This window comes from Balaenoptera musculus, chromosome 8 (genome assembly GCF_009873245.2).
Source record: "Balaenoptera musculus isolate JJ_BM4_2016_0621 chromosome 8, mBalMus1.pri.v3, whole genome shotgun sequence".
Taxonomy (NCBI): domain Eukaryota; kingdom Metazoa; phylum Chordata; class Mammalia; order Artiodactyla; family Balaenopteridae; genus Balaenoptera; species Balaenoptera musculus.
This window is the reverse complement of record NC_045792.1, coordinates 62511697-62523204: the sequence shown is the minus strand read 5'-3', so window position 1 is coordinate 62523204 and position 11508 is coordinate 62511697. Positions and strand designations below refer to the sequence as shown.

The 11508-nt window shown below is 43.6% G+C and overlaps 1 protein-coding gene across 3 annotated transcripts in view; it reads left to right on the top strand.

Moving 5' to 3' along the window:
* The first annotated feature begins 543 nt into the window (after positions 1–543).
* Positions 544–11508, top strand: part of DENND2B (DENN domain containing 2B) — a 151076-nt gene continuing 140111 nt past the window's right edge. For 2 of the 3 annotated variants that reach the window (XM_036860064.1, XM_036860061.1), the window contains exon 1: positions 544–711. The gene's annotated coding sequence lies outside the window, so the exon portion shown is untranslated. Of the gene's footprint in view, positions 712–3044; positions 3081–11508 lie in introns of those variants that run through there. The other variant, XM_036860062.1, reaches the window with a different exon arrangement.

Below are 11508 nucleotides of genomic sequence, written 5' to 3'. Positions count from 1 at the left end.
GCTTTCAGAGTTCTTCCGCTACTCCTGCAATACCAAATGTAGCTTCTTTTAGTGTCTTTTTGGGTTTTGCAGGGCTCCCCCAGCCTAGGGCTGGGAGAGCGGAAAGAGCTCATCGGTTAGTTTGAAGGCAGGCGGGCTGTACAGGCAGCTTTTCCCAGACGCTCCCAGCTCCGGCTTTTCATGCATACCAGCAGAGCCGCTTTTTTCCTCCAGTGATTGAAACCATCTGGACTGCAGGGGGGTCACGTGTGTATGAGAAAATGACATAAAGTTTCATACCCCCTTGTGGTTTGCTCCAGACCCAGACAATTCTTGGTCGGATGGTCCGAGGTGAGGGCCGGTCCAGTTTGAGGACCAACTCCTCACCCTGCCCCCGAGCCCCGTCTTCCCATCCCCAGCGCCCTCCCTTCCCCCTTTGCGCACTCTCAGCGCGGTTTTCTTGTTCCCTCCAGAGCCTCCGAGCACACCCCCTCCGCCAGGCTCCAGCAGCCCACCCTTTCTGTCTCGGGTGGAGGCACACCTCCTCCACGCCCCCCTCCACTCAAATCTGTGCTCCCTCCCTTCTCTCTCCCTCCAGCCCGGCCGCAGCCCTGGGCGCGGATGCCCGCCCGACGACCGCCCTCTCTCCCGGAGCGGCTCCACCTCCGGGCTGCGCGGCTGCAGTCAAGCCCCCATCCGTGCGAGCGCCCAGCCTGGCTGGGGAGCGCAGAGGTAAGTGCGTCTGGGCCGCCGTCCCGGCTTTCCCTGCCCGTCTTCTCGCCGGGAGGTTGCTTGCTTGCCCCAGTGCCCTTGCTCCAGGCCGGGTGGCGGGCAGGAGGGCCGCCGGTTCCGGTTCTGCCTCTGCCGCGCCCTGCCCTGCCGCTGCAGTCCTAGCCCTTTTCCCGCTATTCACCACTCCTCGCCCCGGAGGTGTTCCAGCTCTGGGAGTGTTTGCGTTCGGGGGCCTCTGAAGGCGCCGACGAGCTGGGCTGTTGGGGGCTGCCCTCCGGACGCTCGTGGCTAGCCCTACTTCCCGGCTCCGCTGGGGCGCGCAGTTAGGGGTGGGGAACATGGAGCCGAGGGTCTGGGGAAGTGCAGAGCTGCGGTGTGCGACGAGGAGCCCCAAGTCCGAGCGGTCCTGGGAGTGGGCTCTGTGCGAGCCCCTGGACGCGCCCGGGCTGCTCTGCAGCTCTTACCTGGAGCTGTGGTAGTTTGTGTGCAGGCTCCTTCAAGAACACACACACACACACACACACACACACACACAACTCAAACAAAGGAAAATGAACTTCGCACTCTATTACTTTGATTACCTTTCCTTTCTTGCACTTGTTCTGAAGTGCACTAAGTATTAAAAGTGTATTTTTAAGTGACCCAAGACTAAAGGAGCACACTTCAGTCAACGTTTATGTCACCTTATTAAAGAATTCAGTAGTTTGTAGAGTTCAAGAGACTGAACGTTTTCAAGTGTTTCTAAAGAGAGATTATTGCATTTTCCTGTGGTCTTCATGAGAATGTGGTTTATAATTACTTGAACCTGAGTAAAACAACTTAACTAAGTGAGAGAATTGGCCTTAATGCTGCCTTAGTCCAGCTCTTGCTTTTATCCCCATGCAGGTGTTTCTGCTGTTTGGACCACAGGGTCTTGGGAATGGTGAAGTGGTCATTATCCCATCTCCAGGACTGTTTTGAGCTATCCTTTATGTGCACATACGTCAGTTGGCCATCTTAGGACAGGCCACAAGGTTAAAACCCAAGTGACTGTATTACTGTTTTTTTTTTTTTTCTCCAAGTAATATTTTCAGAAAGTGAATCCCTTCACTGATGAGATTTTTCAGAAATAGGGGTTTCTAACGGATCAGAAATAGTCTAGTTTCCAGAAAGCTAATCAAAGGTAGAGACCAGATTGCTCTTAATCTGTCTCCCATGCTGAATTAAGGGCAGCACAAAGCAAGGGCTCAAAAAGAACCTGTTGAATGCATGGAGTGAATTAAAGCTGCTTGGTCTCTGCCGGCTTGGCTGAGAGTCCCCCTGTGACTACATAGATGAAGGCTTCATTTGCATTTACCCAATAAATATTACCCTTGGAAAAACTCCCCAAGATATGGGCGAGATTTGCTCAAGTGTATGTGGGAAGTGGTATTATCCCCTAATTGGGCCAGAAGGGCAACCATTATTGGTAGACAACCCCAAGGCAACTGAATCTTCAAAGTATTTTTTATTGAACACTTAAATTGTTATTGGCTTGACAGTTGATAAAAACTTTGCTCTTGGGTTGGTGGACTCATCGGGGAAAGAGGAGTGACACATAAGAGAACAATAAAAATTTTAGATCCATTGGCTTAGACTATAAGAATTATAGAAGCTCAGAGGAGAAAATGATTATGAGCCAGGGTAGTTTCATAGAAGAGAAAAGATTTCAATTAGGCGTTGAATCAAAGCATGGTTCTGAAATTAGTGGAAAGTTGATGGGGAGTATTTTCAAGAGAAGAGAGAGTAGACCTTTTGGATTGGAGGTAGGGAGAGAAGTGATGCTTACTGAGCATCTACTCTGTGCCATATGCATGTTCTCTCTTCCATCTTCTAGTGCTATGAAGTAGGTATTGCTGTTCTTGTTTTAAAGAGAGACGATCAAAAAGATAAGTAACCTGTTCAAGATCACACAAATAGTAAGAGGTAGAGCTGGAATTCCAGCTCCCTGAGTTCTGATTCTAAAGCTTGTGCTTCCCCAGCTGCCTTCCACAATGGCAGTGGCAGGTTCAGTTGAAGCAGACTGGTCAGCTTGAATTCTGGCTCAGGAGCTGGGACTTTATCCTGTAACGTTGTGTAGCTTTTAAAGATTTTTGAGAAAAGACGTGATGGGCAATGTTTTTAGATTAATGTGACATCTGTGTACAGGAATGTGACACGCTCATCTTAGGTAAAGTGCAAGATGTAGTTCTTAATTAGCAGGTTAAAGAAAGTGAGTGTAGTCAGGATATCTGGGTGTGTAAATTCCTGCCGTGTTTGCCATATCCTTCGATGGCTTTGTTCACTAGGTAAGAACGGGTTGCACAGACCACAGGGCTGCCAGGGATCAGAGAAGAGCTGGGTCCGAGCAGGTGAGCGTTGACATGGAATGGGTATGCGGAGCAGCACGACTGCCGGTTTGTCATTTACGTTCCCCATGTGTTTCTCAATGCTTTGGTTAAAAAGTTTTTTCTTTCCTGACTACCCTGGGATGTAGATCAATGTTGTAATTTGTTTAAGAGCCTTTCCTAAGTGGCAAAGTTGAGCTCCCAAACTAGGGCCTCTGCCCTAAAGATGTTGTTTAAGTTGAGATGCCCTTTTCCCCCAACATTCCGTTGCTTCTTATAAATGCTGAATTTTAAAACTTGGCACTAGCAAGGTAAAAATGAATTGAGATTACCTTTCTTATTAATAAGACCAATTAAGAGAAAATGTACATTTATTTCACTTTTTGTTATGGAGGAGCAATAGGATACTGTGTGGGAATTTAGAAGGGATAGGGAAGCGAGGATTTAGAGATGTGCAAAGCTCTTTCTACCTGGCCACATTTCTTACCAGTTAATTGTGTTGTTCATGTGTACAGCTAGGGAGCTTACAGGGCCATTGGCTATCCAAGTTTATAGGCAGGCCCTTTGATTCTCTGCAGATAATGGGCTCAGGAAGGGCAGCAGTGGGTGGAGCCATTTTGTTGGAATTATCTCCCACTTTGAATGAATACAATCTAGATTTCTTGCTCTTCCTTGTGCAACCTCTAGGCCTTTTCCTCCTCTGAATGTGTCAGTGCTCTGAAGACTTGGTTCTTAGGCCAAGGAATATCAGGTAACAGGAAGCTGCACAAAAAAGGGCAGCTGACAGAAAAATCAAGTTTGTCAACTAAAGAAGTTTTAACTAATGTTAGAGTCAACCATGTTTTTTTGTAAAATAAAAAAATGCAAAACCAAAATTTGATCTCAGTTCTCCAAATCCATTTTTACCTTTAGGAGCCTCTAACTGGAGAGCTTGCCCTATTGAATGAGGCTTTGGTGTGTGAAATTCTCACCAGCACCTCTAAACATGTCAGGACATGACTCAGTTTGGGTTTTGGACCTCTGAGGAATGTGACCTCTTGGTGTAGGGGATTTAGAGTCCAAAGATATGGGTTAAATTTCCAGCTTTGCCATTTATTTAGAAGTGTCTGGAATTCGTTGTTGGAGGGATTTCTTAGCTCAGTTTATCTAGTTCTTCTAGATCAGGTTAGTCTCCCAGGATGAACTATAGTTCATGTCCTGATAAGTCCCTTGGTTCCTTCTCGCATTTTGTATCTTGTATCACCTGAAAGCCATTTTGCTTTATCTGTAGCCTGTGGTTATAGATGAGAAAGGAAAACCATCTAGGATTCTCTCCAGAGAATGGCAGATCTCATTGTTAGTTTACTGGTGATCTTTTGGTATGGATTTCTGTGAGAATGCTCTTGAGGTTAGTTTTGAGAGTTGGGGTCTCAGAAAGAGACTTTGGCAGTGCTCTTGTTTAAATGTCAGAGATGTTTGGTTGCATTTTTGGCTCATGGCTTACACAGTTGTTAATGTTTTTATATTTCGTAAGCATCTGCCATTTTTATAATTTATTAAAGGAGTGATTTAGATTTTCTAAGATAGCTAAAAGCTTAGAAAAATAGGACTAGAATATCCTTTTGATACTCAGATGTAATCTCCTAGTATAGTAGAACCACTTGACTATTTTAACCCACTCCACCTCCAGATATCCTTAAATCTCTACCTCCAAATATCCTTAAATTTTTCTCAAGAGATTTGCTCTCTCTCAAGAGACTTCACAACCTCTCCAGGAAATGTTTTCTGAGCTTTCCAGACTGATGATCACAGATTATCTCCTTGTCATTAGACTGAGTTTTCTTTTAGTGTTTCTTACTTTTACTGTTTTCCCATCCCTCTTCAATGCATAGTTGTTCACAAGTGGACAAATTGTCTTTCCTGGACCCTAACGTCAGCTACCAAAAGTGCAGATTGTTCCTTCTGTACCCATCCTTCCCTTCCCTTTCTCTGGCTAAACAAGCTGAGCTTTCTCTGTTTAAGTCTTGCTTTTTAGACCTATGATTATACTTGTTGTTTTGTGTGTTGTTTTATGCAGGAAGTCAATATCAGATATGTTGGCAATTAGAGCTTTCAGATTGAAGGGAGCCTTTTGGAAATAAAATGTGCTTTTTTTCTCCCCTATCAGCATGAGTAATTGTGGAACATATGTAAACTCTGGAGATGATCTTTTAAAAAAGAAATTATCACCAAAAGAATTTTGCCCAAGTCCTTTAAGGACTTAAAAAGAATCCAGCCTTTGCAAGATTGCACTAAAAGTAACAGACTAACCCAATTAAGGCCTTTCTAGAAGTGTGGGAATCATTTGTTCAAACCGGAATTTAGGACCCCCAAGAAAATATGATAGAAATAATCTGCTTAACCCTTTATTAATAGCATAAGAAAGAAAATCCTTTTTAATGGACCTCTTGTGATAAAGGGCCATAGTGATTAGAACATGCTGAGAGCCCTGATTGTCAGTGTTCTGGAAACTACTTTGAGTGGACAGTTGTCAATGTTAGTGGCTTTTTGTCTTTCTTTGACATGAAGTTGGGATCTTGGTGTTAATTTAGCTAAGGACAAGTTTGAATATAGATATTTGTAGATTTTTTTCCCCCCTTCTCCCTACTCTTCCCTTTCTCGAAGGCTAGAGTGGAGTAGATATAGCCTGTAGTGAAGGAGTCAGTGCCTTGGGACATTTTGTCAGACACTGGTCTTCAAGGAAGCACTCTGTATTGCTACCATTTGTACACTCTGGTGTTCAACTAATGTTATTGAATATCTGCTATGGACAAAGCACTGGCTAGTGCTTTCAAGCATCTGTTCTCTTATTGCTTTTCTTCAGTGAACATGCTTAATATTAGGTGTTTGATGAATTGATTAGTGGGTAGAGTTAAGAAGTTAGATGGGAAGTAATTTTTGGATACCCCTGATTGGATTACTGCTATGGGGAAGTGGCTGTTTGTGCATCACTCTGGCTTCTGCTCTAGATGCTGAGATGACCCCTGATAAAGAGGCTCAGCATGTGGGCATATATTTTCTAGTGAGTGAATGGGGCGCCATCAGTTATTTTTGCTATTAGTCATGTTAGGTTACATATACTGTTGCTGGGAACTCCACTTAGTGTAATATCTCCTGCATTAGAAAGTGCCCAATGGGTTAGTAGTAAGGATTGCCTGGAGAAGTTTTTCCTGAAAGTCTGGCCTTCCCACTTGAGCCAGGGATGGATTCTAGGTGCTTAGACCCGAAGGGTTTCTCCACAAACCAGAGTGATCCTAACACTGGGATCCAAAGGGAATGGAAGTTCTCCTGAAATTTTGTACTGCTATGGGAGGGGAATAAAAGCTTGTGCTTCTCAGTGGACATTAGAATCTATACACAGAGACCTAGGGATGAAGAAAAACCAGCTTACAAATGAATATTTAGTGCTGTGTAGGGTTAAGAAGAGCATGGAAAAATGGGATTTAAGGTCAGAGTGTTCATTTGAGTCCTTAATGTACAATTAATCAGAGATAACAGCAGTGAGGGTTTTGTTTTGCTGTTTTTTTTTCTCCACATCTGTGTTTTGACAGGTCACTGCCTTGAATTAGAATAGAATTTAGGACCAAAGTATTTATATGGAAAGTGATAGCAGAGTCATGGGAGATGGGCAGAGGATACTTTGTATCTTATTTCAGATGGACCATTTTTAAAACCCCCATAAGTAGCTCAGTGGTCCAAATTAGATAGAAATAGCTTTGCTGAAAGGTATTGGTAAAATAACATTTAGCAGCCTTTTGTCTGTTCCAGGTTTAGATATGAGTGAGAAAGCCAATTTGGGAGCAGTTTCATGTGCTCAGCTCTGCCCACATTCAAATCGCCGACATAGTTCCCATATCCTTGTCACTGTTACTGGTCCCTGGGGGCCCAGGGGCAGATCTCAGGATCTGAGGCGCAGATGTGGTTGAAGCCACATCAAGAGTTGGTCCTGGTGGGTCAGCATTATTTTCTGTGGTTATCACCAGCGCTGGGGGCGTGGGGAGGAAGGTGGGTGGGACAGTGAAGAAAAACAGAAGGGCATATAGTTCTGTGGAAATTGAGTAAAGAAATAAACTCTTAGAACTTCTTTTTCCCCCTCATTGACTTTTACCTTTGTTCTGTTGGAAACTCGTACCACTTGAGGTCATTTTGTAAACACTCAGAGTCACTAGCCAAAGGCATTGTGACACCTGTGCATTGGTGGAAGGAGCCCTCCTAGATGATACTCTGGATGTGTATTTGGCTTATGCCCATTTTCTTTCCCTCTTTTCACCTAAGTTTTGATGCTGTTTTTTTTTTTGTTTTTTTTTTTTAAACATTGCTTTTTTTATTTTATTTTATTTATTTAGTTAGTTAGTTAGTTAGTTATGGCTGTGTTGGATCTTCGTTTCTGTGCGAGGGCTTCCTCTAGTTGTGGCAAGCGGGGGCCACTCTTCATCGCGGTGCGCGGGCCTCTCACTATCGCGGCCTCTCTTGTTGCGGAGCACAGGCTCCAGACGCGCAGGCTCAGTAATTGTGGCTCATGGGCCCATTTGCTCCGCGGCATGTGGGATCTTCCCGGACCAGGGCTCAAACCCATGTCCCCTGCATTGGCAGGCAGATTCTCAACCACTGTGCCACCAGGGAAGCCCTGTTTTTTTTTTAAGGAATAATTTGGCTTCAGTGTCCAGAATCCTTTAGGGCTATAGGGACTGGGGGCCAGGGGCCTGAGTGTGACATGTTGCCAGATAGGAGAGACTTTTACACCTAGACAAACCTCCAGGAAAGAAGAGACAGAAAAGTTTATACACAAAGCATAAGGATTGGAAGTCAGAAGGGAAAATGGCGTGGCAGGTGCTTTGGCCATTGTGACTATCTCTAGCAAGGTGGGCCTGATGGTTGGATGATGGTGTGGTACTAAAGGTATCTTATAATCCACATCATTCCTTGAAGAAGACGAAGAAGTTTTTTTCCTTAAGAGAAAGTATAGTACATTGACTTTAAAGTTTTTAACTTACGCGATGTGTCCACAAGTGAGTTTCAAACACCCTAGTATGTGTCTGACTCTGTGCCAAGCATGGTAGTGGGTATACAAGTATGTGAAAAAAACAAAAAAAACCAACCCTGAACTTAGAACGTATAATTGTTGCCTAAAGAACTCTATAAAGTATTAAGTTATCAAGCTTTAAATTGTGAGTTGCGTACAGGGGTTTTGGGGCCCCAGACAAGGCTTAGGACATTGCAGGTTTATGGAAAAGCCTTGGGTTGAATGGAGGCCTTTGGAGATGTTGGAGTGCCCCAGGGCTCAGGCTCCAGCCCCCTTTTCTTCTCTATCTGCACTTTTCTTAGGTGATCCCATGGCTTTAAAGTACTAGCGTTCATGGAATGTTTACTTTGTGCCAGACTCTGTTCTAGGGGCTTTACATGCATTAGTTTAATCTTCAGACAACTTGGTGATGTAGGTACTATTATCCTCACTTAAAGATGTGGAAACTGAGGTCAGAGAAATGAACTTTTTTGAGATCACACAGTTCATAAACTGGAGAGTCAAGATGTGAACTTAGTTGGAGACTGGATGCCAAGCCCTTAACTGGTTCTGTTTAGCCTTCTAACTGGTCCTGAACTCCTCTACCCCTGTCCCTTCTTCACATAGCAACCTAAGTATTATGTTCGTCCCGTTCTTTAGCCCTTATGAGGAATCCTGCCCATCACACTCAGAAATAGAATTCACATTTACTACCAAGTCCTTATGTGCTCTAACTCCTAGCCCTCCCACCAGGGCTCTTCGCCTTCCACCCCATCTCTTCTGTCTCAGAGCCTTGGCCCTGCACCTGGGATGCTCTTCTTGAATATTGCTCATTTGCACCCTCACTTCATTCAAGTGTCGGCTCAAATGCACCTCCTCGGGGAGGCTTTGCCTGACCATCCGATGTAAACTACTCTTAGTCAATCTTTAATGCTTGCTTTGTTTTTCTTCCTAAAATTACATTACATATTTGTGTGTTTTTCCTGTCTGCTTTTACAAAAATAAACAAACGCCATGAGGTTAGGGAGTTGGTCCATCTGTTTCCTGGTATCTTTACTTTTTAGAACAGGACATGGAAAGTTTTCCTTAAATATTTGTTAAATGAATAAATGGTGTCATATGCATTTGATGTTCATGTTTAACATTACTTTACTTGGATAAAAAATAGTGGAGAGGAAAGGGATATACAGGTGAAACAGGTCTGGGTCTTACTAGGCTTTATGTTTATTACCAAGGCTTTGCCATAGTATCTGGCCAAGAAAATGCTCAGAAAATCTTAGTTGAATGAATGCATTGTTTGATTTATTTTGAATTCCAGACATAGGAGTTCAGAGAAGAGAGAGTATTGTGGACTGGAGTGCTTAGAGAAAATTCACAGAGGACTTGCAGACTTTGAAGGAGAGATGGATTTGGTTGGTCATATAGGAATCATAGAGTAGTTTTTTAAAATAAATAAATAAATAAATTAATTAATTAATTAATTTCTGGCTGTGTTGGGTCTTCACTGCTGCGTGCGGTCTTTCTCTAGTTGCGGCGAGCGGGGGCTACTCTTCGTTGCAGTGTGCGGGCCTCTCATTGCGGTGGCTTCTCTTTGTTGCGGAGCACGGGCTCTAGATGCGCGGGCTTCAGTAGTTGTGGCATGTGGGCTTCAGTAGTTGTAGCTCGTGGGCTCTAGAGCACAGGCTCAGTAGTTGTGGCGCACGGGCTTAGTTGCTCCGGGGCATGTGGGATCTTCCTGGACCAGGGCTTGAACCCATGTCCCCTGCGTTGGCAGGCAGATTCTTAACCACTGCGCCACCAGGGAAGTACCATAGTGTAATTTTTTTAAGCTGGGAGGATTATTAAGATGATCTGGTTCAATCTTTCTATTTATAGACAGGGAAACTGAGCCCAGAGAGGCAAAGGACTTATCCAAAGGTACACAACTAGTGTATGTCAGAAATGTGTCTGGAATCCAGGTATTTAGGTTCCTAGGTCAACTCTCTTTCCTCTATACAAGTGATGTTGGCTTGTGTGGGATAGAAATTGGCATGGAAATTAGGCCATCCTATTGAATCAGCAGGTTTATACAAGAGATACATAGGAGATATGGGAAGCTGAATAAAGTAAAAGCCAGATCCTGGAGGATCTTGAATGTTATCGTGAAGACTTTAAATTCAGAATGACAGGGAGGCATGTGAAAATGCTTTAAGTCTTGCCCTGTCTTTTTTCTCCAATGAAGGTGACATAATTGGTAGTATAGAAAATGGATTGGAATTGAGGAAGAAAAGTGGAGCCTTGAGGAGTTAGGAGGCCCTTGTAACGATCCAGGTATTAGTGTAGTTAGGGGCCTAGTAGCATTTCAGTTTGTTTTTTGTTTTTGGAAATTCGTGGTGGTTTTTGAAGATGACATGTAATTCTTTGGTAAGATGTGTGTACCTAGGTTTTTAAGAGAGTTTGGGAGTAAAAAGCCTGGAGAACTGGTATTTTACCTTAATTCTGTACATGGTTGTAAATGACATTTTAGTATCTAAATGATAATTCCTCTTAAAGAAACCAACCCAGGTTAGGAAAGTGGGGATAGAAGATAACACTATACCAGTGTGAAAACAGTGATGGAGGGGATGGGGAAGGGCAGGAGGAACAGATGGGCAATGAATGGGAGCAGCTTCTAAGAGAGGGCCTGGACCTCTCTGTCAGAGGAGCTGTGCTGTGGCTGGGGAGTCAGGCCTCCGGGGACCCCAACTTTGCACTGTTCTTTTAGGACTCAGGAGGCCGATGGAAGTAAGACCTGCCTCCTGGGCCCACAAATGCTTTGGGTGGATGGGTTGCAATAAAGCCCAGGCCCATACATGTAGTCCACATAAATTTTCAACCAGAGCTGATGAGAACAGATTGATACAGTCCTTACCAGGCCAGTGAATTGGCACAGGGTATGATATTTTATTTATTTATTTATTTTTGGCATCAAAAAATCTGAGGGTTTTTTTTTTTTTATGTTGTAACAAGATTTTGAACCAGAAAGGAACATTCCTTTTTAGACATTTTCAAAGAAAAGATTTTTATAAAATTAACTGTAGTTTCAGTGAGCATTTATTATTAGTTGAGGAGTGACAGACTCTTCCAGCAAGTCAGGTTTATTCACATATGAATCACAGATGTTTGTATTTCAAAGTGTCAGTGGATAAATTATTTTCTGAGCATTATAAAAAGCAATTCATTAACATTAGATGAAGATACGAGGTTATTACTGATTGTAACAGTGTTGAGCCAGGCTGAAAAGCTTGCTCAGGTTTTGCATGCATCTATCCATCCTACCGAGCGTCTGAGCACTGATTTCATATTAGGCACCGTGTTAAGTGCTTTGGGGAATTCAGAGATGAAGGAGATTACAATCCCTTTATATTTCAGAGCCAATCTTTCTAGCCGTATCTCCTGCCACTTCTGATAATG